The sequence below is a fragment of the Trachemys scripta genome, chromosome 5 (genome assembly GCF_013100865.1).
Source record: "Trachemys scripta elegans isolate TJP31775 chromosome 5, CAS_Tse_1.0, whole genome shotgun sequence".
Classification (NCBI taxonomy): Eukaryota; Metazoa; Chordata; order Testudines; family Emydidae; genus Trachemys; species Trachemys scripta.
The window spans coordinates 13,513,657-13,529,863 of NC_048302.1; the positions used below are offsets into that span (position 1 = coordinate 13,513,657).

General features: G+C 45.0%; 1 protein-coding gene across 1 annotated transcript in view; it reads right to left on the reverse strand.

The window, feature by feature from the left end:
* CNOT6L (CCR4-NOT transcription complex subunit 6 like) overlaps positions 1-16,158 on the reverse strand; it is a 65,231-nt gene extending 49,073 nt beyond the window's left edge. The window contains exon 1 of the mRNA XM_034771038.1: positions 16,038-16,158. The gene's annotated coding sequence lies outside the window, so the exon portion shown is untranslated. The remainder of the gene's footprint in view (positions 1-16,037) is intronic.
* Positions 16,159-16,207: the final 49 nt, after the last annotated feature.

Below are 16,207 nucleotides of genomic sequence, written 5' to 3' on the forward strand. Positions count from 1 at the left end.
GGCAGTGGCGCTGGCTTTAGAGCTGGGTGCCCAGCCAGCAGCCTTCCTCTCTGGCCGCCCAAGTGTGAAGGCACCGTCCTTGCCAGCAGGAGGGCAGAAGAAAGGGTGGCAAGCCCATGAACCCCCCACCCTGACTGCCTTTTAGGTTGGGACCCCCCACAATTCCAACATCATGAAACTTCAGACGTAAACCTCTGAAAACAAATTTTAAAACCCCTGGCCGTGAAATGGACCAAAATGGACTGTGAATCTGGTAGGGCCCTAGTCATGTTTAACAAGAGAAAGCTTAGTTTGTCTGGCCTTCCCACACATCCCCAAAGTCAGAGTGTGTGCACACAGTGTACAAACCTTTGAAGGAGAAAAGTTAAACATGTTACAATCAGGACATGTGTACACACACACACAAATTTTTACATTAAGGTAGCTTTACTTAGATAACTTTAGTAACTGGCTTTTCTACTTGTGAAATTCACTAGACTAAACCAGATACATTAGACAGACCTTAGAACTGAAAATTCCACTCCACACTCCTCCCATGTTCCCTAGCTCCCCCGCCCCCCTGATAAAAATTGTCTTTTAAAAAAATAAAAATAGCAACAGCAGCAGAACTAAGACTAAAGCAGCAGTAGGCAGGAGTGGCAGAGAAAAGAACAGGAAAGGCTGAGCACTTCTGGTTTCATATCTGCCCAAACATCCCTTCTTATCATCATCAACAGGGGAGCAAAACAAAACGTCATTGTTTTCTTAAAGGTATTTTTTTTTTATTTTAGTCAATTTTAAAAAGATTCTAGTTGACAGCATCCATTTAAGTGCTGAGAAAACTCCCACTCCGCCACTACAGTTCTCTGACTTTATATTGCTTATTTCTAAGGGTACAACACAGCAGACTTAATTTTCAGGCCTTCATTATTGCTACAATAGCAAATAAAAGGCTCAAATGCATTTTCCTCTTTTGGCAGGTCTCTTTAAAAAGTGATCCCTCTCCCGCCCGCCAGCATAGTTTAGTCAACTCAACCAATGAAACTTGTTCCCTCTGAATATCATTTAAAACTACTGTGCCTGGATTTTCTTTTTGAAAAGTAAGAACTATCCACTCAATTTCACGTACCTTCAATAGTATTTGTGAAAGGATTAATGGTCTTGTGGTTAGTGCAAAAGACTAGTAGTAAGGAGGTGAGGTTTTTTATTCATCTCTCTGCCACAGATTTCCTGTGTGACCCTGAATATTAGAAAGTCAAGGTGGATGAGGTAGTATCTTTTATTGGTACAGTAAAACCAATAAAAGATATTATCTCACCCACCATGTCCCTCTAATATCCTGGGACCAATACGGCTACAACACCACTGCATGTGACCTGAAATACATCACTTATGGCTAGACTGTGGCAAAGAATGTGTGGTGAAGACTCCCTCTGCAGGGGGAAATATGGCTGCTGTACAGTTCTCAAAATGGTAATAATCACAGGCATGGCATGAATGATTAATCCTTAAGTCACTTTGGAGATTCTCACATCTGATGGAAGATGACCAAACTGTTGCTCCTGTATACAAACCAGAAACTATTTTAATACCTCTAGGGGTCCAGAAGGAATATTCTCCTACTTAAAACTCTACTCAAGCACCACGTACACCATTATTCCCACATCACCACCACCCCATACTTTCTATTGGAGAGACTTGCACTGGCCATTGTAGGCAGGATAGCAAAAAAGATGGGATTGACAGTGTAATATAGCCATTCCATGACCCTACTTAAAGTGAAGCCAGATATGGAATTTCTATAGAGGTGTTGTTCTCAACTTAGTTAAAATTGGCAGAGTCAGAAATAGCCATCAGGTCATAAACATGCCTGATCTTGCTTTAGACTGTGTCAGCATTCAAGGCACTTATACAACACTCTACTCTTCTCTCTCTACATACGTTGCTACGCCAATTTTCTCAGAGGGGGAGGAATCAGTATTTTCCCTATTTTGATTTTGGGGGGGGGGGGAAAGAGAGATTAATAAATGAAATATACAATTCCTAGGTTTTCCCTTTCCCTCGTCCTTCCTGATTTTCTGTGTCCTCATTAATCCATTGACATGACACTGCATGATGTAGCAATGTTCTAAATTGGTGCCACTTGTGCATATAATACACCAAAAAAACAAAAACCCACAGACCAAATGTGCATATAATTGATTTGAGCCTAATTTAAGCACTTCCACCATACATCCTTTCTTAATTCCCTTAGGGATCCAAAGACTAAGGCCTTGGCTACACTGGCAATTCACAGCGCTGCACTTGCTGCGCTCAGGGGTGTGAAAAAAAACACACACCCCTGAGCGCAGCGCTATAAAGCACCAGTGTAATCAGCGCCTGCAGTGCTGCACGCTCGCAGCGCTGCAAGCTATTCCCCTCGGAGAGGTGGAGTACTTGCAGCGCTGTGAGAGAGCTCTCGCAGCGCTGGCGGCGCGACTACACTCGCGCTTCGCAGCGCTGTGAATCCGCGAGTGTAGCCAAGGCCTTAGTCCCATAGAGTTTTACAGCCATGTTCTGCAGATTCCTCAGTACAGAGGGAAAAATATAATTAGGAAACCTCTTAGACAAGAAAACAGTGAAATATCCAGCAGTGACCATTTAGCCAAACACTACGTTTATATTTAACTGCTACATTAAATTAAAAAAAAGTTTAAAATTCAAAATGACTTTGACAAATTGGAAGAGTTGGGGGGAGCTCACCATTTGGCCAGCAACTCAGTCCCATGAGCGGCTGTGGCAGAGTCCGCATCAAGGGGATGCTGAACGCCTCTATTACATCCTCTTTGGCTTGGACTGTCTTAGAATTCCAGTCCCTGGGAATGTTTAAAGGAGAGCAACTGCCATTTTCTTTTATGCTTTTTCTCCTCACTGGGTGACTAACTGAGGAAGGATGGCGATCCTGTGGCTTTCCAAAGGCAACCCTGTGCCAACGTGAGGCTTTCCCTTGGTTGTAAAAGCAGCAAACGTCCCTTTCAATGGAATTTGGCAGAGCACAGGAACAGGAAAGGCATTTCTCACCCCTGGTCTTTTTACTGAGGGGTCTACCATTTTTGAGTCTGCCTGCCCCCTCAGGGAAGCTGCAGCAGCACCTCAGTGAAAACAACTACCCCATAATCAGAATTTGCAGCCAAATTAATCAGACACTGCTCAAAATTGGGCTGTAGGCAAAGAAAAGAAATTTTGAAGGGAGGAGGTAAGATTCCCCTGTCCTAAGGGAAGGTCTGCTACCTCCTTTGCTAGTCTGGAGGGAGAGAGAACCATCTGGCTTTTCACTGGAAGGAAATCAGCCTTTTCCTAGTGTTAACAAGTCTCCTCCTTGCAAAGCTGCCAGAGTGACGGAAGGCCTACTGTTAGAATCTGTGGGACTACATCATAAAAATATTGAAGCCAACAAACCAAAACACTCAGGACAAATTTGTGGAAGAGCATTGTACAGCTGGTCCATAAATCAATAACAAGCGAAGTCAACAATTCAGATTGCATCATACTCTATTAACTAAACACTTCCTTAAGGTCAACTCTAAACAAGTCTATTACCGTGCTACTCATTACAAAAATTCGACATGACTGCAGTAGTGCTGGGGCAGGGTTAAGTTTATGGTTATTGTTTCACTACAAATGGTTTGCTTGGGAGTGCAATCTTAACATTACATTTGTTATTTAAAAAAAAAAAAAAAAAAACACAACACTACCTTATAAAGTTAACTAATAGCACAGATTTACTTGCAACCTAGATTTCATTAAGGTAAAGTTTTATATAAGGGATAGTGTGATAACTAAACATCTACATGTTTCAACAACTAGCACCTTCAGGAACTCCCTTAGGATAGAGAGAAGAAAAATAAAGACAGGGCTAGGACTACAATTTACCGGAGAGTTAGACGACGCCTGTGGAAGACAACAACTGGCCTTCTTCAAAACCCTGAATAAAAAGACCACCCCTTGTTTTACTGCTCCAGTGACAAACTCCAATTATGTGCTGCTTTTTAGGGTGTAAGATGACAAACTTGGATGAATGAGCAGTTCTTGGATTTGCCTTCAGTTTACACAGAATTATTTGGAATAAAGGAAAGCCTGAAAACCAAATAAGTTGTCATGAAGTAAAATAAATGGAAGTTAGGCAAGCAGCACGTCAATCTGGCAGACTGGCTGGTCTAGTCTGAGTAAAGAGATAGGTCAGTGAGACTCCACAGTACATATTAGATCCGCAGAAACAGAAATTTTAATATACATCTTTATGGCTATAGCAAAGATACCTGGAGTTTTCTGTTAAGCTGAAAAGCAGGTTACACGAACACTTGAAGTATTGTCATATGCAATTATCTAAGGTAGAGGTGGGCAAACTACAGCCCACATCCGGCCCACGGGACCGTCCTGACAGGCCTCTGAGCTCCTGGCCCGGCATGCTAACCCCCGGCCCCTTTCTGCTGTTCCCCCTTCCCCGCAGCCTCAGCTCACTGCGCCGCCAGCGTAATGCTCTTGGCGGCGGGGCTGTGAGCTCCTGGGGCAGCGCAGCTGCAGAGCCCGGCCTGACCCAGTGCTCTGAGCTGCACGGTGGCGTGGCTGGCTCCAGCCGAGCGGCACAGCTGCCTGTCCTGGTGCTCTGGGTGGCATGGCTGTAACGCCGCCAGCCACCGGTGCTCCAGGCAGTGCGGTAAGGGGGCAGGGAGCAGGGGGGGTTGGATAGAGAGCAGGGGAGTTTGTGGGGGGGTGTTCAGGGGCGGGGGTGTGCATAGGGGTCGGGGCAGTCAGAGGGCAGGGAACAGGAGGGTTGAATGGGGGCAGGGATCCTGGGGGGGGCAGTCAGGAAGGAGATGGGGGGTTGGATGGGGCGGCGGGGGGCAGTCGGGGCAGTGGTTCCGGGGGCGGTCAGGGAGAAGTGGTGGTTGGATGGAGCAGGGGTCCCGGCGGGGCCGTAAGGGGGCGAAAAGCAGGTGGGTTGGATGGGGGTGTAGGCCAGCCCATGCCTGGCTTTTTGGGGAGGCACAGCTTCCCCTAATCGGCCCTCCACACATTTTCGGAAACCTCAACGTGTCCCTCAGGCCAAAAGTTTGCCCGCCTGGATCTAAGGACTCATAGAATTTTAAGAGGAAAGCAAAACATATGAGTAAGAATTCATGCTCCCATAGGAGTAAATCCACTAGCAAACCTGGACTAGATCCAACAGGCCTCCACATATATACAGGTTTAAACTTATTTTACAATGTTTTCTACAGCACCTTCCTTTCCCTCACACCCAAACTGGTCAACTTCATTGATACAATTGCCTCTCCAGTGTTTTGCTAAACAGACTGTATGCAATACACCCAACAAGCCTTTTTTGTTTTTAAAAGCCTATTCAAACAAACTTACAAAAGCCATTGATACACAACCTAAGAATCCTGCATTTAAAAAAAGATATAATTAAAATAAAAAGTCATGGCCAACAAACTCAAGTCATCAAAGTAGCAGAGTTTTCTGTTAAAAGAAATCTGAGTTTATGGTGGTATAATTTAAAGTTTGACTGCAAGAAGTACAATACTGCAATAATTTAAATTGCTCTATACTTTCACATGTAATAAAAGCAGATAAAAATGTATCCTTGGAGGTCAAATAAGCACATCCATTTTCAAACCACCTCTCTCAGTGAGTGAAAGGGCCTATGCAAGCACACTTGGGCATCATATAAAAATCCAGGAGCATCATCCATAAAATGGTTCCTCCCACAGGAAAAATTAGCAAACACAAATATGACATGGGAAGATTTCAGCCATATGGAGAACAATGCACGTCAGAAGTGGTCAGGTTTTTGTTCAGGTTTTAAAAATGAGCATTTCCACTTGTTCCCTAGGCTACAGTTAGAGTCCAATATTTTTAGTAACACATGAGATTGCTTTTGCTGAACTGCAGAGATACACAATTAGAAAAATAAATCTTGCTAGATAGTTATCTTCATAAGAGCTCTGACAGTTCAAACAAATTCTATCCACAGTTGGGATGTCAAGGTGCCTACACATTCTAAGAGAAATAAACAAAACAAAACAAAACAGCAAAGTTTAAGGTTGCAAAGTCAAGCTCTCAAGTCAGGAAATGCAAGAAGTAAGGTTGCCCATGCAATCTTAATTCTGTCCCCTTATGCATATGCATGATGACAGTCCAGCTACATGCAGACAGTACTCCTCCCAACCTTGTCAGACCCCTGTCTCATTTTAATGCTTGTCAAGGATGCCAAACAGACAACCCTGAATAAGGTAGTTCTGTGGGTAAGCAGACAAGTTCTGGCTAAGCAAGCTTCCCCACGCTTACGTGTCAGTGCATCTCAACCCTTACTGGGAGGGGTGACCCGCTCTATCAGTAAAAGGGTAGGTCAGTGTCCTTGTCATTTCAACCTTTAATTTCCTCTGATAAGAACACCAAAGTTGCCAATTGTGATGGAGCCTGTCTACCACGAACTGAACCCAAACATTTCACATAGCCCATCAGATGACAAGTTTAGAGTGACTACTAAGCAAAGATGGATTTGTGCAGGTGACATACCTGCAAAAGATTATGAACACCTCAGCCAATCAGGGGTTTGGTGGCACTGCATAGGATAGATCTCCAATACTGAAAACTCCTTTTATTTTCTTTGGTAACTATCTCTGACCTTTTGTGCCTACCACTTATATTCACTTAAAAATCTATCTTTCTGTAATTAATAAATCTGTTTTACATTTTACCTAAAACAGTGTGTTCTGGTTGAAGTGCTTGGGAAATCTCAGTTCAGTTTACAAAGGCTAGAGCAGGGGTGGCCGACCTGAGCCTGAGAAGGAGCCAGAATTTATCAATGTACATTGCCAAAGAGCCACAGTAATACATCAACAGCCCCCCATCAGTTCCCCGTCTCTCATGCCTCCCGCCCACCGGCAGCCCCGCCGATCAGCCCCTCCCCCTCCCTCCCCGCACCTCCCGAACTGCTGTTGCGTGGTGTGCAGGAGGCTCTGGGGGGAGAGGGGGAGTAGCGAGAGCATCGCACGCTCAGGGGAGGGGGCAGGAAGGGATGGAGTGGGGGCAGGGCCTGTGGCAGAGCAGGGGGTTGAGCAGTGAGCAGCCCCAGCACATTGGAAAGTTGGCGCCTGTAGCTCCAGCCCCTGAGTCAAAGCCTATACAAGGAGACGCATATTAACTTCTGAAGAGCCGCATGTGGCTCCGGAGCCACAGGTTGGCCACCCCTGGGCTAGTGTGTGTCCACTCCACATCGAGGAAGGGGCAACTGAGTAATGAACTTATACTGGTCAGGCTTCTGGGCAAGGCAATATATTCCGGGGGTGCAAAGGTGGGGGGTTGGAAGATTTGCTGGTGCCTTTCTCTGTGTAATTCGTGAGTAGCTCAGGGAGCATTCACGCAATTTATCTAGGTGTGGGGCTCCACGTGCTGTTCTGCTAAGTGATAACAGCACCTGGAGGGGTTTGCTGCTTGTCACTAGCAAAGCACTGAGATAGACATCCCACGCTGGCAAGTTAAGGGGGCACAGCGGTACCCCAGTTTCAGGTTGTACTCCGGGGATCCCATCGCAGTCCGTTTTGGAGTAAAACAAATTACTAACACCAGAGTGCAAATGAAACATTTTCTCTAATGTTTCTCCTTCAAAAGAAATGTTTCTTACTACAAAAAACTCCATCTCCAGCTTAGTTTTAGGATTAAAATTCAAAATGATCTGGACAAACTGGAGAAATGGTCTGAAGTAAATAGAATGAAATTCAATAAGAACAAACGTAAAGTACTCCACTTAGGAAGGAATAATCAGTTGCACACATACAAAATGGGAAATGACTGCCCAGGCAGGAGTACTGCGGAAAGGGATCTGGGGGGTCATAGTGGATCACACGCCAAATACGAGTCAACAGTGTAACACTGTTGCAAAAAAAGCTAACATCATTGTGGAATGTATTAGCAGGAGCATTGTAAGCAAGACAGGAGAAGTCATTCTTCCGCTCTACTCCGCTCTGATTAGGCCTCAACTGGAATATTGTGTCCAGTTCTGGGCGTTACACTTCAGGAAAGATGTGGACAAATTGGAGAAAGTCCAGGGAAGAGCAACAAAAATGATTAAAGGTCTAGAAAACATGACCTATGAGGAAAGATTACTAGGTTTGTTTAGTCTGGAGAAGAGAAGACTGAAAGGGGACACGATAACAGTTTTCAAGTACATAAAAGACTGTTACAAGGAAGAGGGAGAAAAATTGTTCTTCTTAACCTCTGAGGACAGGACAAGAAGCAATGGGCTTAAATTGCAGCAAGGGCGGTTTAGGTTGGACATTAGGAAAAACTTCCTAACTGTCAGAGTGGTTAAACACAGGAATAAATTGCCTAGGGAGGTTGTGGAATCTCCATCATTGGTGATTTTAAAGAGCAGGTTAGACAAACACCTGTCAGGAATGGTCTAGATAATACTTAGTCCTGCCTTGCGTGCAGGGGACTGGACTAAATGACCTCTCGAGATCCCTTCCAGTTCTATGAGTCTAGTTCCTGGTACTGCTCAGAGAAAACTGCTTTATTTTTTAAAAACATGTGTGAATTTAATGTTAATGTTGACGTTACTACGGTGCTGGGCTAGCCAAACTTAAGCAAATTTATCTTTGTAAAGATTATGATAGAAAAATTAATAGTTAATGAAAAACTATATGACACAAAGGAAATAAAAACACTGCCAATACCCAAAATAAACAAAAGTTTTATACCATCTCCCACTTTAGCTGTTAGCACACAACAAAATTCTGCAAACCTAAAATTTACAAGTTTCCATTTACAGTGGAAGGGGTTGAGGATGCAAACGACAAACTAACCTATCACTTCCTTCAAGTAAAATTTTAGTCTACGCTAAAACTCGAACTTTCAAACAGAAGCTGTAAAACTTCACACTCCCACAACTGCAGAAAAGCTATGCCATCACCAAATGCATCTCTTGTCTAACAACTAGATGAATAATATTTACACTCATAGCTTACCATGGTAGAGGCTCAAGGGCAGAGGCACGGTAAACGTAGTTGAAGATTCTGAAGATTCTCAAGATACCTATTATCTATTCACATTGTCCTTCAGAGTTTCAGATTAAATTCTGCAAAACTAAACTAAAAGGAAACATTCCCGATAGATGAAAAACAAAAAGAAAACTGCAAAATGGAGATGCAACTATATTGGGGGTCCCCAAGCAAAGAGGACCATTACAAGCCTCACCTGCTACTAGTTGTGAAGAGGACAAAATTATCTCCGTGTAACAGAATTACAAACCACAAGTATCAGAGGAGTAGCCGTGTTAGTCTGGATCTGTAAAAGCAACAGAGAGTCCTGTGGCACCTTATAGACTAACAGACGTATTGGAGCATGAGCTTTCGTGGGTGAATACTCACTTCGTCGGATGCATGTAGTGGAAATTTCCCTAAGCAAAGGTTAGTCTATAAGGTGCCACAGGACTCTTTACAAACCACAGTACACCCTCACTATAATGCCCTTCATAATAATGAACCTTCCGCTATAATGAACCCTCATCCCCGGATGCCACCTCGACCCCACAGCTGAGGCTGGAGGAGTTGTCATCAACCCTACCCCCCCCCCCCCACCACCACCACCACCACCGGGGCTCTTTGACTATAACAAACTCCTGCCTATAATGAACAAATGGCTTGGATCCTGACACGTTTGTTATAGCAAGGGTGTACTGTACACTAGATAGGCATTGCTCAATACAGCTTTGCAAAATTGCCTTGAACACCCAAGCAAAATGTCATTACTTTATTATTGTCTTCAATCATCTTGAAAGATAATGGGCAAGTAGATCTTATGCCTGAGCTGAGCTGAGTTTTGTTAGGATGAATCAGGTTCAACATGAAAGTCCAGGTCACGCATATGGTGGAGTCATCTCTATGAGAGCAGTGAAGGGCAATAAGTCATAGAAGTTTCTCCATTTTGATCTATTCTGGATCAATACTACCAAAACCACAGAAGGAAGTAAATAAATTTCTGCTGCACTACACAGAGAAGATTTAAGGGTGACCATTCACAATACCAGGGTTCTTAATGAGTTGTTTGCACTGAATAATTATTAAATTAAATGTATGAAGCATAATATACCATGCAAGGGGAAATGCTAAGCACAGGAAATCAGATCAGGTTGCTGCACTTGTTTTCACCACAAAGTAAGCCACAAATATAAGTGAACCCTTGTGTTTCAGCGTTTAAATTACACAAGGTAAAGTACTGCCGTCATAATCATTTATAACTGTAAAATAATTAAACCAAGACAAACGTTAGCTGAATTTTATCAGATTCACATTTTACTGTGAACTTAAGAATTTCACCATCAATGCATATTTTAAGGAACAGAACAGAAAAGTGAAACCCACTGTCATAGTATCATCATATGTCCATAGTATGTGGACATATTTCATGCTTACTGAGACTGTCCATTTCCTGACCCTCCAAATTAAAAACGAACTTAGGGAAAAAAAAAAAAAAAAAAAAAAACAACAACCCTCTGTCACTAGTAGCAACTTCATTATTAAAAACAGTAAAAAATAACTTTACTTTCTTTGGCCTTGGCTACACTTACCCGCTAGTTCGACAGCTGGAAATCGAACTTCTGGGTTCGACTTATCGCGTCTAGTCTGGACGCGATAAGTCGAACCCGGAAGTGCTCGCCGTCGACTGCGGTACTCCAGCTCGCCGAGAGGAGTACCGCGGAGTCGACGGGGGAGCCTGCCTGCCGCGTGTGGACCAAGGTAAGTTCGAACTAATTCGAACTAAGGTACTTCGAACTTCAGCTACGTTATTCACGTAGCTGAAGTTGCGTACCTTAGTTCGAATTAGGGGGGTAGTGTAGACCTGGCCTTTGCCACTGAACCTATCTGGTTTTGCATTTATTTCTCTAAAGTGGTGGCAGGGGCTGAAATTAGGCTGTTTGCTATCACTTTTATTAAGGCCTTGTCTACACAGGAAAGTTTTCAGTTATGCAGGCATAACCCCCTGTGTGGACACACTTGTTCTGGTAAAAGAGTGGCTTTTTTCAATTTAGCTTTATGACGCTTGGGAATAGGTTTAAGATCAACCAAAAATACAATATTATACAGAAATAAGATTGTCTGTACAGGGCAGGGTTATACCAAAATTTTTTTTGCATGTAGACAAGGCCTTTGTCAATTTAACTTTCAAGCTCTCATGCACAAGAACACTGTTTGGAATCATAGCACCCTGCAGCAAATGCTTAGACAGTCAACTCAAATTTTTAAAAACTTTGTGATAGTAGATAAAATATTCTCAGACAAGTAGCATTTAAGATAACTGTAACTAAAAGGTTAGATAAAAAGTGGCTCATTTTAATTTATGTTTTACATTGTTATTGTCTTCCTGTTCATGTGGGCCTTATAACCAGCTATGTGGAAAATGTGGTTATAAAGCACAAAAACCATCAGAGGAACTCAGAAGCAGTGTAGTATCCAAGCTATTTTTAACTTAAAAAAAAAAAAAAAAAAAAACCACACTAACTAAAGTTATATCCCTTTACATAGAAGAGTCTTCACTGAATTAAAAATTTGTGAAAATATTTCTATTCATATTAGGTTTTGCAACATTTTATTTACAAAATCTAAGTTTCTGAAGTCTAGGTCAGTGGTTCTCAACCTTTTTTCATTCGCAGATCCCTAAAAGAATTTGATTGGAGGTACAGACCCCTTTGGCAATCTACTATCTGTATATATAGCTGAATTCTGTTCAGTTTTCAGTCAAAGCCTTTTGCGGACCTCTTCGACATAGTCGAAGGCGCCCAAAGGTCCATGGACCACAGGTTGAGAAAACACTAGTCTAGCTGACAGTGTTCCTCTAGTCATTTAAAGGTGATGCTAATTCCTTCTAGTGGGCTGCTCTGGAGAATCGGATAAATGAGAGAATCCACCTCTCTAATATTAAAGATGTCTGGGATATGTAAAGCCATCTATACATGTTAACTAGCAAAGGCCCATATCCTGCTTATATTTATGTACATGATTAACTTCATGCAGACTTCAATGAGAGTACTCACACACGCTAAGTTAAACACATGCTTAAGCATTTGCAGGATCAGGACTCAAGTATGTATGCCACTATGTTCTAGAAAAACTTGTTTCAACACAACTGTATGTATTTGCTCTCTTCTGACTACGTCTTATCTAGGCCCTCTATATCACATCTTCATACTACAGGTCTCTTCTTCTGTAGCCTCTAGCTTACTGCAACTTTGCCATCCTCAAGTCAATTCAAAATGCTGCTGTCAAAGTCTTCACACTTCATCACTTCACTCATATCATACACTCATTTGTCGGTCCACTAGCTTCCCCCCTCCCTATAGCATCAAATGTGCTCATTATCCTGACCTTAAGGGCCATTCATAGTTGAAACCAGCCCTACTTACCAGAGCCACTATCTTACCTCACCAACCACAAACAACTATGTACAGTAACTCCTCACTTAGTCGTCCCAGTTAACGTTGTTTTGTTGTTACATTGCTGATCAATTAGGGAACATGCTTGCAGGAAGAGCAGCCCACTGCAGCTAGCTGGTGGGGGCTTGGAACCAGGGAGGACCGGCAGCCCTCCCCCACCCCATCAGTTCCCCGCTCCCCTAAGTTCCCTGTGCTGCAGCTGCCCAGCAGGCTATCAACTGCTGGGCAGTTCAGCTGTCCCTCCCCCCACTGCCATGTGCTGCTCCTGCCCTCTGCCTTGGAGTTGCTCCCAGAGACTCCTGCTTGCTGTGCTGGTGGGGAAGGCGGGGGCTAATGTCAGGGTGTCCCCCCGCTCCTGCACCCCGCTTACCCCTTCTCCATATAGAGCAAGGAGGGGACACTGACGGAGACAGAGAGAGCTTGGGGCAGCAGTTGCTGTCTCAACTTCCTGATCCAGTTAAAAAGACAATGCACTTAAGAGTGGGTCAGCTTACTTAAAGGGGCAGTGTGCCTCTCTCCTACACACAAGGTGTGTGTCCATCTCTGTCTGCTATGCTGTCTCCCCTCCCTCATGTACATGCTGCCTTTTGTGAGAGGCTACATTAACAACAATGTGTTAAGCCTTGAGGGCTCAGCCGAGTGCAAGTTCACCATTCAGCAGCAAGGCATCCCTTGGGAAATATCCCTCCCTCTTCCACCCTCTAACTTCACCACCTCAACCGAACTTCACAATCATCATAGCTGTGAACAGTATTCAATTGTTTGTTTAAAATGTATACTGTGTGTGTGTATATATATACTATATATTAGTTTTTTGTCTGGCGAAAATTTTTTTCCTGGAACCTAACCCCCCCCCCCCCCCCATTTACATTAATTCTTATGGGGAAATTGGATTCGCTTAACATCGTTTCGCTTAAAGTCACATTTTTCAGGAACATAACTACAACGCTAAGCGAGGAATTACTGTACTTCCGTGACACTCCCATGCCTGGCACGAATTCCCCCTACAAATTTGAAAAGTGCCTAATTTCTCCTCCACCAAATCTCTCCTTAAGACTCAATTTTAACCAAGACGTCTGCAGAACAGTGCCTGCAGAAACACTACAAGCTGATGACAGGTAGGCAAGTGGCAAGCTAATCTAAGGCCATGTCTATACATACAGCACTGCAGCTGTACCAATACAGTCACGCCACTGGGGTGCGTCTGGTGAAGACATTCTATGCCGACAGGAGCTCTCCATCACCATAATAAATCCACTTCCACAAGCAGCAGAAGCTATGTCGGCGGGAGGAGTTCTCCCACCAACATAGTGCTGTACGCACAAGTGCTTATGTCAGTGTAACTTATGTCGCTCAGGGGGGTGGTTTTTTCACACACCTGAGTGACATAAGTTATGCAGACATAAGCTATGTCTACACTCCAGCTTAAGTGAAAACATTCCTCCTTTGCCACCTTGTCCTCGCACCTGTTTGTTTCCGCTACCATACTGAGTTGTCATTGCCTCAATGGTAAGCTCTATAGAGCAGGACCTGTGTTTTTACCACATGTTTCTACAGTGCCTAACCTCTGGCTGCTATTGCAATGTAAGACCATAAGAATGGCAATAATGGGTCAGACAAAAGGTCCATCTAGCCCAGTATCCTGTCTTCCGACAGCAGCCAATGCCAGGTGCCCAGAAGGAATGAACAGAACAGGTGATCATCAAGTGATCCAGCCTGTCACACATTCCCAGCTTCTGGCAAAACAGAGTCTAGGGACACCATCCCTATCCATCCTGGCTAATAGCCATTGATGGACCTATCCTCCAGGAATTTATCTAGTTCTTTTTTGAACCCTTGTATACTCTTGGCCTTCACAACATCCTCTGGCAAGGAGTTCCAGAAGTTGACTGTGCATTATGTGAAAAAATACTTTTGTTTGTTTTAAACCTGCTGCCTATTAATTTCACTTGGTGACCCCGAGTTCTTGTGTTATGAGACGGAGTAAGTAACGCTTCCTTATTTACTTTCTCCACACCAGTCATGATTTTATAGACCTTTATCATATCCCCCCTTAGTCATCTCTCTTCCAAGATGAAAAGTTCCAATCTTATTAATCTCTCCTTGCATGGCAGCCATTACATACCCTTAATAATTTTGTTGCCCTTTTCTGAACCTTCTCCAATTCCAATATACCTTTTATGAGATGGGGTGACCACACCTGCACTCAGTATTCAAGATATGGGTGTACCAAGGATTTACATAGAGGCAATATGATATTTTCTGTCCTATTATCTATTCCTTTCTTAATGATACCCAACATTCTGTTCACTTTTTTGACTGCCGCCGCACACTGAGTGGATGTTTTCAGAGAACTATCCACAATCACTGCAAGATCTCTTTCTTGAGTGGTAACAGCCAATTTAGAACCCATCATTTTATATGTATACACCTCTACCCCGATATAAAGCGACCCGCTATAACACGGTAAAGCAGTGCTCGGGGGTGCGGTGGGGCTGCGCACTCCAGTGGATCACAGAATCATAGAGTATCAGGGTTGGAAGGAACCTCAGGAGGTCATCTAGTCCAACCCCCTGCTCAAAGCAGGATCAATTCCCAACTAAATCATCCCAACTGGATCAAAGCAAGTTCTATATAACGTGGTTTCACCTATAACGCGGTAAGATTTTTTTGGCTCCTGAGGACAGCGTTATATCGGGGTAGAGGTGTACTTGGGATTATGTTTTCCAGTGTTCATTACTTTGCATTTATCAACACAAATACCCAATTTAAAAACAAGATTTTTAAAACTTTCTACACTAAGGAACTAAGAAAACCCATTTTACCGGTTATGATGAAGTCCCCTATGAGGTTTAGTGTCACAAAACAAGCTTGAAGATTAAAATAAGTGTCAGAAGTCTCACTGGAAACAGTTTTAGGGAGAACAACTGGCAGGATCGCCTACTAAAAGTGATATTTCTGACTGGACGGACACATGGGACAAAGAGCCCCCAACTAAAGGAAACGCTTTCAGTATCAAGACCTAGGGTTACACGACAACATTTGCAGCCCAGGGACGTGATCGCGAAAGTTGCTGAGCACCTGACACTCGGCCCCCAGGGGAGGGCCCTCAGCAGCTTTCAGGACCAAGCCTTGGATGGGGCAGTGGGGGGGGGAAGCCAACCTCCACCACCCCATGTCCAGAAACCACAGGCCCCCCAGCAGGAGCGAGCGCTGACTCCCCCCCGGGAGAGCCGCACGGCGCGCGGGAGGAAGCCCCACAACTCCGGCGCCTTCCCGGGGCTCGGGCCACGTGTTACCCAACCCGCGCAGCGCCGTGGGGACCGGCAGCCGCGGGCTGGGGGGCCGCGATGGCCGCGCGGGGCCGAGGCCTGGCGCCCGGCTCGCGCGCACACGCCAATGGCCGCGCTGCCCCGCCCCCATGGCGGGAGACCCTTCATTACCGCGGGGGGGCGGCGAGCTACCACCCCCCCTCGCCGGGGCAGGCCCGGCCCCGCGCCGCCGCCTCAGCGCGCGCCCCGGGCCGGTTAGGCCGCGCTCGCCGCCCCCTCCCCCAGCAGGCCCCGCCGCCCCCGGCCCAGCTCACCTGCATGCAGCGCGCCGGGCTGGCGAGGGCGGCGGCGGGGCTGGGCGGCGGCGCGGAGGGCAGCAAAGACATGCGGGCAGCGGCCCGCCGGGGCGCGGGGATCGGCGGGCGGGGGGCCGCAGGCGCCTGCGGCCGGATAAATATTGGGCTTATTCCGGGGGGAGGCGGGC